General features: G+C 40.1%; 1 protein-coding gene across 1 annotated transcript in view; it reads right to left on the bottom strand.

Annotated features, from left to right (window-relative positions):
* Positions 1-12,693, bottom strand: part of trpc4 (transient receptor potential cation channel, subfamily C, member 4) — a 113,052-nt gene extending 100,359 nt beyond the window's left edge. The window contains exon 1 of the mRNA XM_002939583.5: positions 12,104-12,693. The gene's annotated coding sequence lies outside the window, so the exon portion shown is untranslated. The remainder of the gene's footprint in view (positions 1-12,103) is intronic.
* Positions 12,694-16,496: the final 3,803 nt, after the last annotated feature.

Below are 16,496 nucleotides of genomic sequence, written 5' to 3'. Positions count from 1 at the left end.
ATAGGCATTAACAGAATCTGCCATTACAACATCACTAGGAAGGGCATTCCCCAACCTCACTGCCCTCACCATGAAAAACCACCTACGCTGCTTCAAATGGAAGGTCTGTTCCTCCAATCTAAAGGGGTGACCTCTGGTGCGCTGATTGTTTTTATTGGAAAAAAGAACTTCACCTAATTGTATATAATCCACTTTAATGTACTTATACAGAGTAATCATGTCCCCTCGCACATTTTTTTCCAGAGAAAACAACCCGACCTTGACAGTCTAACCTCATAGCTTAAATCTTCCATCCCCTTAACCAGTTTAGTTGCAGTCTCTGCACTCTCTCCAGCTCATTAATATCCTCCTTAAGGACTGGAGCCCAAAACTGCACAGATACTTCTCAGTTAAGGATCCCCCCAAAACATTAGTATTTAGTGTATAACTTGCATTTATCTTATTTTTATCAAAGTGCAAAACTGCATTTTTCAGCATCAACCCTTACAATTTTGTCAAATTGCAAAGTGGCAGCATCCTGCATGGAACTTATAGTTTTGCCCAATTTAGTATCATCAACAAAAATAGAAACAGTACATTCTATGCTCACCTCCAGGTCATTAATAAACAAGTTAAAAAAGTTTAGAAAATTAGAAATCACCAGAGACCTTGGCCTTGGGCTTTAAAAGCCCCAAACAAACAAAATGCTTTGCATTTCTAGACTACTACTTTGTTAAGATTTCCTTCTTTAAGATCTGATGCTTTTCTGGCCTATTGCATGAGGTTCCTGGAACATCTGTAGTGGTAGGCATAGGTGCCAAATATACAGTGTAGTAAAAAGGATAAGAATGAAGCTTCTAATTAAAAAAACAGGATAGTAGTAAAAAGTAATTATGGATTAGGTAGATATGGATTATACCATAGTTGAATTTAAGAAATCAAGTCTTGTGATGCACAGGAAAAGGAGAAAGTTAGGTCAAGTGAAGAACTGGGGCAGGAAGGAACAAGGCTAGGCTATAGGTACGGAATGGAAGACAAGAGATGGAAAGACCACACAATGGAAGCAAATGAACATTCCTAATCACTAAGAGGTATGCATGCAAACACATGAAGGCAAGAGATGGTTCCCTCTTGTTCCTACATTTGGGACATAGATAAAACTTTGCATGTCCTTTGTCCTTCTTCTGATTCATATGGTTTCAGCTGTTCTGCATTCCATACTTTGCACTCTTCCCAAGAAGTGCTTTTCAGTTCAATAATTGTTGCAAAGTTTATCCAGAGAAGCTCTGACAAGCAACAGATTTCCTCAGAGAAGCATAAATAAGAAATGGCAACTGGAAAAATGCTGCCGTATTTGCTGTTGTAATTACATCACAGTGAATTATCTGCCAAAAGAACAGCCTGTCGTTTTGTTTGTAATTTGTTTTGTAGCCACTGCCGTGCCACATAATATCCTGTACAATCTGTAACTATTTCCGACAATGTTTTCTTTTTCTTTGCTCTTTGACTCTTCTCTCAGTCTCTTACACCTAGTTGCACATGTACATCACTTCATTAAATAGATTCTGTTGTGATTTTCATGGTGTAGTAGTTATTCCTATATTACACTGTTCACATTGCAAATAATTGATTCTACTATTTAAAATGTTACTTTTTAATGAATAAATATTTTTTTAGCTGTAATATTGGTGTGTAGGCGCCATCTCAGTGAATTGAGTCTGAGCTTTCGGAAGGAGCCAGTGCTACAAAATAGAATTTCTTTCAGATAACCTATTGTTTCTCCTACTCCCATTTAACTGGAGGAGTCATGGCCAGACTTGGGTGTTTTACTATTGAGTGCTATTCTCACATCTGCCACTAATTGGGGCATTTTTAGCAACAGAGGCGTCAGGGAGCTACCTGTTGATTGTTCTGCTGATTGGCTGCTGGGAGGAAAGGGAGGGGGTTGGTATCACCCCAACTTGCAGCGCAACAGTAAATTGTGACTGAAGTTTATGTCATATGAAGTCACTTGACAGAGGGCACCTGGGAAAGTAAGAATATGTCTAGCCCCCATGTCAAATTTTAAAATGAAATATAAAATAATCTGTTTGCTCCTTTGAAAAATGAATTTAACTGGATTCTGCTGAAGGATCGCTATTAACTGATGTGATTTGTAAAAAAAAAACATGTTTTCCCGTAACAGTTGCAGATGGCACATACCATTAGGGATGAGTAAAAAACTTTGCTAAACTTTGACAAATTCGAAGCAAAAACTGTGGGGTTTTTTTGTTAATTTTTTTTGTTAATTTGCCTAGTGCAGGCAGGGAATATGCTCAGGATAGCATCTACAGCTTGAACATCCTATGATTTCTGTGCACACAGCCTGTGCCAAGCAGGAGACCTCTGGTGCTTGGCATGGATATGGCAGCAATGGAGCTACTACTGCTCTGCACCAGAATTGGCCACAGAAATGACACTGACACTGGATTGCATCTCCTGTTTGCCTTGGTTGTCAAAGAGAAGGGCAAACATGTTGTCACCTATTTGCCAAGTTCACAAAAGCTCATGGATTTCGCAAACTCCAAAGGCAAAGCAAATCTGCTGAGATTCACATTTCTGCATATCATCTTATTCATTCATTATTAAGTCAGTATACAAAGATTTGTTTCTTTATATAATCAGATATGTAAGGAACCTGTGGGAAAACAATATTCATAAAATATCCATAGTGTCCTATTTAAAAGACAAAAAACAGCTTTCCATTTTTGACTGATTTGCTTTTTATCTGATGAAACAGTCATATTGTGTTTTTCATGTTTGCATATATGTAGGAACCTTGAAGCACAAGAAAAGACTTGTTAGGCACCTATTTGTTGGGGAGCCACAGTGGTTGTAATACATAACCTCAGACCTTGGGTTGGCACTGCTCTTCCCTGAAAAACACCCCTGTCTGGGGTACTAGTGAGCAGCATGCAGCCATCCTATTCCTTTCCTGGAATATTTGCTGACACCCTATGATATGTACATCCACAGTAGAGCTAAAGTTTGGCTTTTAGTGTCTAGGTTACAATTTTACTCTGTTGCACATGGATACAGCCCAGGGCAGCCACATGTGATCTCTGGGACAGGTGACACAATGGGGGTTCTGCACTCACAACCCCCTGTTTAACATGAGTGTAATGAATAGGGATCATGTTGAATATACCTGAACAAAATCTTACTATTTTAATCATGAAAAATATTTTTTTTATTCCTTTAGCTAAATAGGGCAAACAGGGAAACTGAAGCACCTTCATGTTTGGTCCTTGCAAGGTATATCATTAGATTACCAATATACAACACTCTCCTAGGAGTTCCTTATGCATGGGGATAATCTGTGTATTTGGAATCTGGTTGTCTACCTCTCCAGCAACAAACATGGAGCAGTTTCAGTTTCCCTGTTTGCCTTGTTTAGCTTAAGTAGTAACAAAAAAACAGATTTTTTTTATGATTACAAAAGACAAAATGTATTTTCAGCTCAAGCTCTATTCATTGCTATGCTATTATAATGCACTTGTGTTCAACCAAGGGATATACTGCCCCTTTAATCTCTCTAATTTGGAAAACTCCATGTCTCTAGCATTCTGTATAACAGATCCCATGCTGTCCAGTAAATATTTTATGATAGCTGAGTTGTACCATCCTGTACCAATACAGGCTTTCATACTGTAAGGTTATCTTCAACCACTTGTATGTGATATATCAGCCAGTTTCTGCCCACAAGTAATGTTTTCTTTCTTCAGTGATTTCTGTGCACAGTTAAGAACCTCAGGCTGACATAGCCTCATCAACAAGCCATTTTATTGTCCCGTGTTCATTCAGTTTACCGTCGCCATATGCACATTTTCTCTGGAGTCCCTTTGGGAAGAATAAACACTAGGTTTGACAGAAAAGGCATACAGTTTTTCAAGGAAGAACATTAAATCCAGTTTAGAAAAGGAATGTAGACTTTTTCCTAAATAGCTTGCTATACAGTATACGAAAATGTTAATCCATTATGGACACATACAGAGTTTAGCCATTTAGAAATAAGACCTTAATTTAAATAATTTATTTGGTAACATAAAACAGTTCAGTTTTATTAGAAATATATAAAAACATATTAAAAAAGTAAATTTGGCGGATAGTAATACTCCTTAAAAAAAGTCACAGAATCGCTAAACAGCCCTTAGACAATTGGGAAAAGGCCAACAGGAAACAGATGCACCATTGTATGTTTGAATTTGCACTTTTATGGTTCGGTGTGAGATTATGTCGGAGATGGATTTAAGCTACTCACACCTCAAACGTTTTCTTTAATTAATTGTACCTAGTGCCTGGAAATACACACGCCAGGCATAGTTCTTATTTCTCACTCTGTAAATGCTACGATAAAACTTACATAGAACCAAACAAGGCCGTTTAACATCAGAGATACTAGCTCAGCCTCAAACCAGTATTTTGCTAACAGATTTCATAATAAGCTGCTATAAGAAGAACAGGATAAAAAGGATACTAGGCAAAAAAAAGTATTTATCTCTGCAAAGATAAAAATAGAACAGAAAAAAATGTAATAAAAGAGAGGGTCTTTTGACAGAAACAATATTATCCTTTATTCTATTAATATAGCCATTAGGAAAACAGAAAGGTAAATACAATATATTAATGTTGTGTGGATAGCAGGATTCTAAAATAAATTACAATTTACATTTTTTTGTTCTGCAGCTCTCAGGCTGTCACAGCCAGTGGTTTGTTAGCCCTTTCAAAACCGATAGGGTCACAATGGCCAAAGGGTTTAAATTAACTGGAGTAGGGACCCAGAAGAAAGCTGACTGGAGATCAGGCAGGACAGATGATTGGCAAATAAGAACATTTTACTGAAGCATAGCTGATGGGTCAACAAAGTAAGGCAGAAGGTAGGTACTGGTAAACACAGGGTAAACTGGTAGATGATGAGTTAACACAGTACAAAGTACAAAGTCCAGACAAAAGTACAGGACTGGCGGTGTATAGGCAGAGTCAGACAGGCATGGGTCAATACCAGGATCAATGGAACAGGAGCACCTACCACAGGCAGAGAGGTTGACCAAAGAGCTGGCCATGGGCATAGGTGTCAGTGGGCTTGAAATATTTGTATTTTACACCACTAGGAAATTCCACCACTTGCATATTTACACCCAAGCCGCCTTGGTTCCTACATGGCATATGCCACTGTATGGCATGCAAATCATTGAAGAAGCTTTTACTTCAAACGGTTATCCTGTTGCCAAAGTAAGTTCAGGGCCATCATTATATCCTATATTTAGCCTTTATGTTACTGGAGCTCATTATTGCAAGTTCCAAATCTGCTATTTTGTATCCCAACTTATATAATAATTCAATGTCTTGTTTCAGTCTGCAGGAATTTTTCTTACGATGTTCTGTCTTTCTTCCTTAGCAAGTCACGCACTTTAATGTTTTCTCCCGGCACAGTTTGTACTAACTGTAACTCCTTATCTAAGAACACAAGAAGTTTGAAATGATACGGTCCCTGGATGTTTCATGCACTCTAACCACGAGGCATAACCAGCGATACAATACTACAAATTAATTAGGAATCAGATATAGATGCATGCAAACATGCACAAATGTTTATTTCCATTTTCTATGAACATTGGGTTAATCAAGAGATTTATAGCTTAAGGTAAATTAGCTCTAGTCTGATGGCACAATTATCATTTTAACACACAAGATAAAGCACACATAGGTGGACGTCTGCTTTTAAAAGCTCCCCTGAGTTCTACCAGTCACCGGTATATGCGCCATAACTTGTGCATTTCCCTTAGCTCCCTATGGAAAGCAATAATATGTGGCATTTTTACTGCAGTTGCCATTTAGTAGCATTGATCAGACTACCCAGTGGGGTTAAAAGCAAGTATAAAAAGTTCAATCCACCCTTCCATATTGAGCTGTAGCCTATAGGATAAACCCATGTAAATGGGATTTTTTTAAGAGTTTGGAATTCACTCCCAGAATTCCTTTTGTTTCCCTTCCATATTGGAAATTCTTTTTTAAGATCCTTTCCATTCATAAATAACCTATTCAAAGTTCATTCTTGTCCCCATTTGTTATTTCTGCTCATGTTTCTGCTAACTCAATGTTTTGTCCTTGAGTGTTGAGTGCATTAGCAGGCATTTTGTTCCAGTAGAAACCCAATATGCTTTGTTCTACTGTAGATGGCATGACTTACAACCTGCACTTGTTTGGTGTGCGAGAACAGCAACATTACCCTGCCTATTAACTGCTACATCATTTAAACTAAAAGACAAAACAGAAAGATAGCACCCCCCATTACAAATCATGCACAAGCTAGGGCATTCCAGGGAACACTCACACTCTTCCTATCTCCAGTCCAGTTGTAAGCACAAGTCTTTGCTCTCCATTCTAGGAGCCCAATGAGTTGCACCTCAGCATGCAAAGAAGAGGACACCTTGCCCCATCATAGTGAAATTAAGTAAATCATTTCTGTGTGCAAAAAATCTAGGGGTAATGTCAGCCAAGGAGCATGATTTGCCATTAATAGGGGTATGTACAGGCAAAATCATACATCGTACATTGAGACCCATAAAACTATGCCAGAGTAGGTGTTCCCCTGGACTACACAGGGTAAATTGTACAGTATGAAGGTCATTTGAGTACTATAGCACCTCTCTTTGTTTATTAATTATTTAATTTTTTGTTAATTTTGAGATTTTTCTTTAAAGCATACTGGTGCTTGTAAGGTTGCAACACAAAGGGGCTGATTTACTTACCCACGAACGGGTCGAATGGAGTCCGATTGCGTTTTTTTCGTAATGATCGGTACTTTGCGATTTTTTCGTATGTTTTGCGATTTTTTCGGATTCTGTACGAATTTTTCGTTACCAATACGATTTTTGCGTAAAAACGCGAGTTTTCCTATCCATTACGAAAGTTGCGTAAAAAGTTGCGCATTTTGCGTAGCGTTAAAACTTACGCGAAAAATGCGCAACTTTTCGCGTAAGTTTTAACGCTACGAAAAATGCGCAACTTTTTACGCAACTTTCGTAATGGATACGAAAAACTCGCGTTTTTACGCAAAAATCGTATTGGTAACGAAAAATTCGTACAGAATCCGAAAAAATCGCAAAACATACGAAAAAGTCGCAAAATGTTCGTTTTCAAGTCGGAACTTTTCCAATTCGGGTCGGATTCGTGGGTTAGTAAATCAGCCCCAAAGTGTGTAAGCTTGTAAGGTTGGAAACATAAAGCTAAAGATAACAATATAACGTTTCCATGTGATATAACCCTTATATAACCCTTTCCTGCAGTACTATTCAGCATAAAATATAAAGTGATTCTTAGCAGCCTAATTATACTGACATGTAGGAGTATAGCTCGGAACTTGCATGAGAAGTCTTGTCAGAAGGTATTACTATAGAGATCAAGGGTGCGCAATGCCTTGAGTTACGCTAGCAAGTCAGCTTTTAACAACAATGTCAATGTATGGGCTGGTTTATAGGGGTGTAGGGTGGCACTACCGTTTTGCAGTGTTGGGGTTAAATGTTCCCCAGGGCACTATCTATGAGGAGTTTGTGTGTTCTTCCCATATCTGCACTGGTTTCATCAGGGTACTCCCGTTCCCTCCCCTACTTACATACAGGCAGGTAATATAGTTCTCAATGAAAATGACCCCACTGTGTGTGTTTGAGCACAATATTTCAATCGTCTGTTTCTACACTGAATATTATTAACTTGAATGCCATCATTAGGAAGTGTTATCATTAGGCAATTAAGCTGGCCTTTAGCGCATCCTGATAAGCTACTTATTTAAATGGCACATCTGATTGAATGGCTTTGTATGCTGCTGCGCTACTTCCTCCCCCTATTTACAAAAATGTTACATTCATTTAGAGCAGTTGTCCTTAATGAACTGCAGCTGCTTTTGAAAAGTCTTGAATGCCGGTGGCTTTTATTGTCTAAAGGCATCTTCAAGCAGCCACTGCTGTGTGCCATGTCTGGCATAAGGGCCCACTAAATCAGCCTGATAATCCTACTCTGGGTGGTAAAGGGAAGACGACACACATCATCTGTGCATTTCTACTCAGTTATATTAAGCACATGAAAAACTCTCCTCCAGTAGCTTCTGTGTTTGTAAGGAAACCAGGAGACTGCTGTCTTCTACATATAAAAACCCTTTCCCTGCTGAGTTCACTGCTCAAGCCTGTAGCTGTAAGGGGGTATTTAATAAAATGCACTAAGTTTACCCAGGTACAGTAACCCATAGCAACCTTATTATGAGCTTTGCTCCTGGGCAAACTTAGTGCCTTTTACTACAGATGGGGGATTGGGCCTATTCTGCCAGCAATTACTGCCACCTGCCCTAACCTGAACCCCTCACTAACCATGTTTGCCTGTACTTTGTTTACTATGACCTTAAAGGACAATGAAAGGTTAATATAAATTAAAAGTAAGTCTAAAGGCATTACTTTTAAGTACTTACTGCATATCTAAATTCCCAGATCCCTGCTTGCTTCTCTGAAATATGGTGCTGGCAGCCTACAGCAGTGTGAATACTCCAGTGACATCACTGAAATCTCTCTCCCCTTCCTGTAGGTGCCAGCGGCAGCCTTCCTATTCTCTGAGCATGTGTGTAACTTGATCCTGTCTCCTGTTCTGAGCTACACATGCCCACCAGCCAATCAAAAGCGGATCTGGCAGAGGAGAGGGGAGGGGGGGAGGGAATGAAACACATGTGCAGTATGAAGCAAGGAGGGAAAGGGAGGGAGAATACCTTTTTAGAGATGGCTGCCTGTTCTAGAAAATGTGAAGTAAGTGTGTGATTAGGTGAGCCAAAAGTGTGGCGTTTTTACTAAACAATAGGAGGACTATTGGGCAGTATGCTTTTTACATTTTGACTTGCATTCTCCTTTAAGAAAGTTGCTCGTAGGCCCCAAAGGGCATTGGTGAAGATCAGTGCTGGTATGGGTTTCACCTATTTTACAGAATAGTTAGACCACACCAGCTGTCACCAGTGGTTCCCAATAAACAGACCATTACAGTTTTCACTTGCCATACCCAATCGGCTCTGACATGTTTAGCCAATCAACATATTGGAGGGGATGAGAAAAAATACACTGGAGGGGTCCACTGCACCCCACTTCTCTGTTCAAGTTGAGTAGAGTAGTTAAACCAACTGGTGGGCTCCTAAGGGACCTCCTATCATTTGTAAGTCGACCTACATTGGCTTAGTGGTCCAGTGGCCTGGACCGCACGGTGACTACATATTATTATCATTTTGTGATTACATGTTTTTTAGTACTGCAAAGGTGACTGGCCAAGAATACTAACAAAGATACAAACCAGTGGAATAAACAAAAGCAAACCAAAACTTTTGGGCAGACAGCCTAGTCCATGGCAGCTTACAGTCTATAGGGCTGGGGGGGACCAAGGATACATGAGGTTAAGGTACATGACACAAATATGTAGGGAAAGATGCACAACTCAGTCTGTGGAGGGCAGAAGTGAACAATAAAGTAACATAAAAATTGTCATTCAAACCAAAATATTAATTGACTGTTAACAGACAAAAATCCTATACCTGTGATCATAAAAAGAATAAAAGACAGGTTCAGATTGTTCTTGCCAGATTATAATACCTGTTTATTTTCCTTATCATTCTGATACTAGTAAAATACCCTTTTTACCCCGTGCCAATCGAGTGGTTCCGTATTTACTCTGGTTTTCTAAGAAAATGTAATAAAAGACACAGGGTTGATTTAAGAAGACAGGGACTTAATTGCAATAGCAGCCAATCAGCAAACAATCTTCTCTGAATTGCAAAGTGAATGCTATGAATGGTTGCTATTGGCAACTGCACCTATGCAATTGAGCAGTTTTGTTCTTATATCAGCCCCAAAGTCCAGCATGTCACCATCAACCTCAGGAGATGTACTAGAGATCTTCTTATATATCCAAAGCCAAAAAATAATATCCTGGGGTGATGTATGGCAACTGGTATAACGTGAACGTCCTGTCATATTTGTTAATAAATAAGACTCTTAAAGCCAATCATACACCCAGCAATCATACAGAACACTTTAACGAATCTCGGTATTATGCATCTCCTCCCTATATACAGTATGTTAAACTGACAATGGCACCACCCTATGAAACTGAGTGAAGGATGTCTCAGCTTTTGTAGGGAATCCCCAAACAGAAAAGTTCCTTCTACTGTGTCACTGGGCACCCCCTGTACAATGAGATGATTTCTGCTTTATTCTTTAGTATTTCAGCGCACCTGTCAAAAAAGAGCATATTCATACGGTTGCCTTGGGCATTATTCATGGTTACGGATGTGACGCAGCTCCAGCAGGTAAGTGTTCACTGGTAGGATCAGACATAATAGAATGAGACCCGGTGCCTGACTGACTCGGAGCAAGAGCTCAGCCCTCCAATAGCACAGATACAGTAAGCACATTCCTGTTGATTTTCATGTACCCAGAATAAAATATAAAAATGTAAAATGTGAAAGACTGCAGCCATTGCAGTGCAGCCAGTGCCTTCTAGCCTTCTACACAACTTGCACCAAGCTTCAAATATCTGTATATCTGCGCAACAACTTGGGGTGCAGTTCAGGCAAATCGTTTTTCCGAATACTGCATCCAAAACGATTCAATGCCTATAATAAAATTTGTACCTTACAGATCTGCAAAGCTCAGCATTTATTTCAGGGAAATACAATTCTACAAACAAATATATCCGCAAATCCAATCACTTTTCACAAAATCCAATTCCAAGTGCCTGGGTGCCATGTGTTTTTAATAAAGCACAATACACAGTAATTCACTCAGCCCCCTTTTCCCCTGTGCTCTGTAGAAATGAGAATTCCATAACAGAATTCAGTAAGGTGATGGAATCAAGTCATAGAAAACCCCATTAAAAAATTGGAGCCTTATAGAATGCACCTGCCTCATTGCCTATATTGGCTAGGTTCCCTTAAATAGAGCAACACATAAATACAGCTAGAAATAACGGAGGATTTCCCCTTGTAAAGCTTCTGTTAATGAATAAAAAATCAATTTGTTATTTTAGAATTAACTCCTGTTACTGCTATTGACCATTTTGCGAGCACTTTGAATGTAACTGCCTGCTCCCTGCCAAGAGGCACAAAAGATCTGTCGAAGGCAAGAACTTCCTATCTGTTATTCAATACTCCAATTATAGCAGGTCTGTAAACCTGTGCCACTCTGCTTTACTGTTGTTCCTACCATTCATTATACAGGTATGGGACCTGTTATCCACAATGCTTAGTAGCTGGGGTTTTCTGTAATTTGGATTTCCATATCTTAAGTCTTCTGAAAAATCATTAATTAAACCCAATAGGCTTGTTTTGCCTTAGAGAAGGATGAATTATATCTTAGTTGGGATCAAATACAAGGTACTGTTTTATTATTACAGAGAAAATACAAATTGGAATTATTTGCTGATAATTGAGTTTATGGGAGATGGCCTTCCCGTAATTCAGAACTTTCTGGATAATAAGTGTCCAGATAAGGGATCCCATACCTGTAATTATCTTAACGTTCCCTGTTTGAGCTAATTTCCTAATGTTTCTATACCTATATATTCATTTCAATATTACCATGCCATTAATATCTATATAAATAGTATTCATTTTATAGTTCCCACTATAAACACAGTGTTTCATCCTGTATTGTACTTTCTGTTTAACTCATACTGCATCTAATGTATACACAGGTTCATGGATTAATTGTGCACAGTGTATAGATTCACAGTGCACCTTGGTATAAGGATCACACAGCACCCATGTAAAAGCTATTCTGTGAACCACTGGGGATACATTTGGTTTCTCGCCTCTTTTCGCTGTTAATCCATCCTGCAGATGTCACACTTTCCCCAGTAAGATACTGAACCAGATTCAACAGCTCCTTTTCTCTCTCCTGCGCTGCTCCAAATCCCAGAACCAAAAAGAATGTAACATTTACTGTAACCAAGAGGAGCACTTTGTGCATATGCACCTGCAACATTCATGCACCACAGAAATCATTATTGTAACAATCATTTACATAGAGAGCACAAAAAAGAATAACTTGCAGAAACTTACTTGGCGTGAAAGTGATATATCCAGGGATCAAATCCTTTCAGTTAACTGAACTGCTAGATTTTGTTATTCCATCCGCATGAGAGAAAGTTCCCTGGTACCTGGTTCTTTTCCACCATGCATGGTGGGAGACTGGATAACAGTACCTGGGGGCTTATAAAGCGTGTTGCTGATGTCACAAACCCCTATAGATCCCTGTGTGAGGGAATCCCACGCTGCACTGAAAATAGCACCGTTCTTCTCCTGCTTTAATGAAGAAGCATGCAGAGCAGAATGAGCAACACTGTGTGCACTCTCCCTGGCTGCTGCACATTGACATATATGGAGAGTGAATTCTCTCTCTCTGCTGGAAAGCAGGCGTCTCTCGTTGGAGATATCCCTTCGGGTTTCCCAAGATGCAGTTTTGATCTCTGTGCTTTTCTACTCAATTATCTTTTTCTCCCTCCTCCCAGTCTCTGAGTAACTCTCTTCCACCCACGGTGTTAGTTAAAGCTTCTCTCTCTCCCCTGCAGATCCCCATTGGTCACTGCTGACTGGCTCCTGATTTGCCCAGCGCATTTCTCTGCCCAGACTGTTATTTCTTTCTGTCACTCAGTGGAGAGGCTGCTCAGATACCTGGAGACACAGCCAGCGCTGTGGGAGATCAGAGCTGATGTTATTTAATAGAACGTGCAGAAAAAAATGATACAGTGCTGCTGGAGAACTTTCTGCCTCTTATTGCCCCACTGTGAGCTTAAAGCAATTATACAGTATTTCCTCTGTTTTACACTTTCAATTCCTTCTCTTTAACACCGTTCTTGGAACTGACAGTTTGTATGATGGCAGTCAGAGTTGCACCCAGCAGTGATACCTTGGCACAACAATTTTATGATAATCCGAAAACATCGCATATTCACCTATTCATGTTGTTGGAAAGGGGAATCACTCAGTATCTCTCTAATGCAGCGAAATATCTGATCTGGTTAACAGCTCTTCTGTGCTAAAAAGCAGCAGATTACCACAGCTGTAAGCAGTTGCCTACATTTGTGAAAATATACAAACATTGGCTTTGTTGGTAATGTTAGCATTTGTTTGCAATCTCTTCTGTTGTTGTACTACTAGTATAACAGATTATTGGGGGAAATTAGCTATGGTAGGCAGGTAAGCAGATTTCAGCCAAACTCTTCCCAACATAAACATTACAGGAACACAGTTCTGTATCATTTCAAGAAAACATATTCAAGACAAGACCCTCTATGGGACTCTCACCTTCCAGGGTAACTTTCACACTCTGGAACCATTTTGGGGTTTCTCACCATCCCTGATTTCACACTTCCACAGTGACACTCATGAACACTCGGGCTTCTTACTCAGCCCTGCCGACTCTCAGCTCTCAGCTTTTCTCAGCTCTCATACACTTGGTCACGACTCCTTTGCAGTGGCAGGCAGCACCCCCAGCCCCTCTGGGAGTTCCTAACACAGGCACGCAGCCTTCCTGCCCTGTGCCCTGCTCTGAGAGTCCTTTCTCTGTGACACCTGGCAATTCTCTGAGTGACTCCTCACTGGTTACCGCTCCCTCTGCTCCTTGCAGTGGCAGGCAGCACCCCCAGTTGAAATTATTGGCTGGCATGTCGGTCTGAGTTATGCTAATTCTTTCTTGTGAAGTTTTTAATAAAAACATATAAAAACCCTCTGGGAGTTCCTAACACGGGCAGGTAGCCTTCCTGCTCTGAGAGTGAGCACCCCTTCACACTGAGTCACCCCCAGGTTAGGGAGCACACCGCTTTTTACCTCTTCAGACAACTCCTCTCTCAGCTGCCTCATAATTACCTGACTGAGAGGGAATATTAACCCTATCTGCACTCAGCATCCCCCTGCAGTCCACATCATGCACCTCAAATGGCCACTTTCCTGTACATTTTTAGGCAAGACAGCTGTGTTTCTTAAATACACTGTCAGTATGTATATATATATATATCATACAAAAAAGACCAGCAACACTGGGATTTCTCTGCATATACAGCCAACGTGATGTTTCAGTCCTCCCTGGGCCCTTTCTCAAGGCAACTACACCTTAACAAGTATATATAGCCAGTGATAACCATTAATTGGGAACATGACATCACCATATGCAAATGAGCAAAGTGACTAGTGCAAATTGACTTACTTTCGTTTAAAAATACAATAAGAGCCAGCAATCTGCCAGAGTGATTAAAATACCATGTAAGCATATACAGTCATTTCAGTTTCACATATATCAATACTATCACAAAAGTGCACCGTGCAAAGGTTAAAACATGATAAAAAAATGTTATTAAACCACAAAATAATTACATGTTTCATACCAATCTGCTAGCTCCTCTAGCTCAGTATATGGGGGCCCCCCTTTTTCTTTCTAAAACTCAGCTATTCATTAATTTTTACTCACAACTTGATGATTATAAAAACTGCGTTGATACTTACCACACTGTACCATGTACCTATTAGTGTATTCATAAACACTTATAAACAAATATAAGCAAAATAGCATAATATATAGAAAAATGCATGTTCCTCACAGTCTGTGTACTGCACCCCTTAACCAATAGGTAAAAAACAGTTCAATTGCAATGCAGCGCTTAGACCCCGTGGGGCACCCCATTTGGGTATAGGCTCTATTATCGTGACTTGGAGTTTTTGGCAAAAAGGGTCCTTCTGTTATTTGGAGCCCCATTCCTTAAGGCTACTAAAAACATTTAAAAGAAAAAAACCTTAAAAATTGTTGTTCTGCAAACATGGTTTTATTGTAGATTAGATACCATCAAGTACAAGATATTGTTTTATTATTGTAGAGAAAAAAACAAATCAGAAGTAATTAAGAATGTTGTTCCCTGGACACCAAGGGGTTAAGCCTTGCTAAGGTCTGAAAATACAGGGGTAATGTTAGCTGTATGAAGGAGGAGTGGCCTGAGGGTATATGGGAGTATACTTGGTGAGCATTCCTGAGGTGCTGGCTCCCATTCCTGGTCTATATTGTGCCGTTTAAACCTAAATATTTTGCAGTCCATTGTGGTTATTGTCCTGTCATATTCAGCCTGAACTGGACTGAGTTTTCTCCAGCTTTGCAGGAGGGAAACATGATTTCTAGATGCCTTGATGCTGCCCTGGTCATTTTTTTTCAATAGGAAACTATTGAACATTAAATGAAAGTTGTAGAGAAAAGACAATTTGGCAATGAGCATTTTATTGGAAAAAGAGCATTTCAAAGGTCTGTTTAAAGTGCCACATGCAAAAATAACATTTTCAGTTCTGGGTGCAAACTATGGGGTTGCTAAAATACTTAATACATTTGCAAAATCTTTAATAAATTCACAAGGGAAAAAATTACTTTTATTACATTCCTCGCTGTGAGAAATAGATACTATATTTTAGCATTTTTAGATTTCTGGATCATTGGTTTCTGGATAATAGATCCCCTACCTGTGCTTCCAGTACTCTCTTTGGGCAAGTTCATAATGTCCATCTATAACGCTATATAAATTGGTATATAAAATGCATTATGGCAGATTTCCCACAGGTACTTCTGAATGACCATTGATGCTTTGCTCCCTTGGGCCTCTAAGTTTCCTTTTTGTCTGTTCTTATTCTTATATCTTCTTTACCCAATATGACTGTCCCCCCAGGGCCGGATTTGTCTTCTGGGCACCCCGAGGCCGCCCCTGTTGGTCGCCCCCTCCACCTGTGCGCATGCGTGGACGCGTGCCCCCCCGCGCCAGCCGCGAGTGCGCTCCTTTAAACTCCCATACGGAGCAGTGGGGAGAGGTCCCGACTGCTCCGTATGGGAGCCAAATTTAAACATTTTGTTGCAGCAGGGCGATTTGCCGCCCCTAAACTTCTGCCGCCCTAGGCCCGGGCCTTTGTGGCCTTTCCACAAATCCAGGCCTGTGTCCCCCAAGACACACTAGGGCATATTTATGTCTGCAGGCACAGTGGGCAACTTGCACTTTTCCCCACAGTCACGTGTGCTTAACACAACTTTTTTTTAAATGGAACTTGTGTCAAAATGCACTCCTTGTAGTTCTGTATAGTTACACTTGGCGCTGTTCGGTCCTTCCTGCCTTCCGTTCCAAATCAGGCGCTGCTGTGCCTAATTATGCAGGGGATACCTGAAGCTACCACTGCCTCGTGACCAGGTGGCAGCTCCAGAGTTTTCTCAGCACCCATCAATAGGAGCAGCTTGTAACAAAAACTTTAGGGTGCACAATTCGCTTGCACAATGAACACTGGAAATGATACCAGCTAACACCACAAATGATTACAGACATACTTATATTCGGCAAAAATGCACCCAATTTGCAACGAACCACACATGCAGTTGTGTCCATTTTGGTGAATAAGACACAACTGTGGTCAGAGCAGTGTAATTGCATCAAGAGAG

The sequence above is a fragment of the Xenopus tropicalis genome, chromosome 2 (assembly GCF_000004195.4).
Source record: "Xenopus tropicalis strain Nigerian chromosome 2, UCB_Xtro_10.0, whole genome shotgun sequence".
Classification (NCBI taxonomy): domain Eukaryota; kingdom Metazoa; phylum Chordata; class Amphibia; order Anura; family Pipidae; genus Xenopus; species Xenopus tropicalis.
The sequence above is the reverse complement of the archived record's forward strand: the minus strand, read 5'-3'. Positions and strand labels throughout refer to the sequence as shown.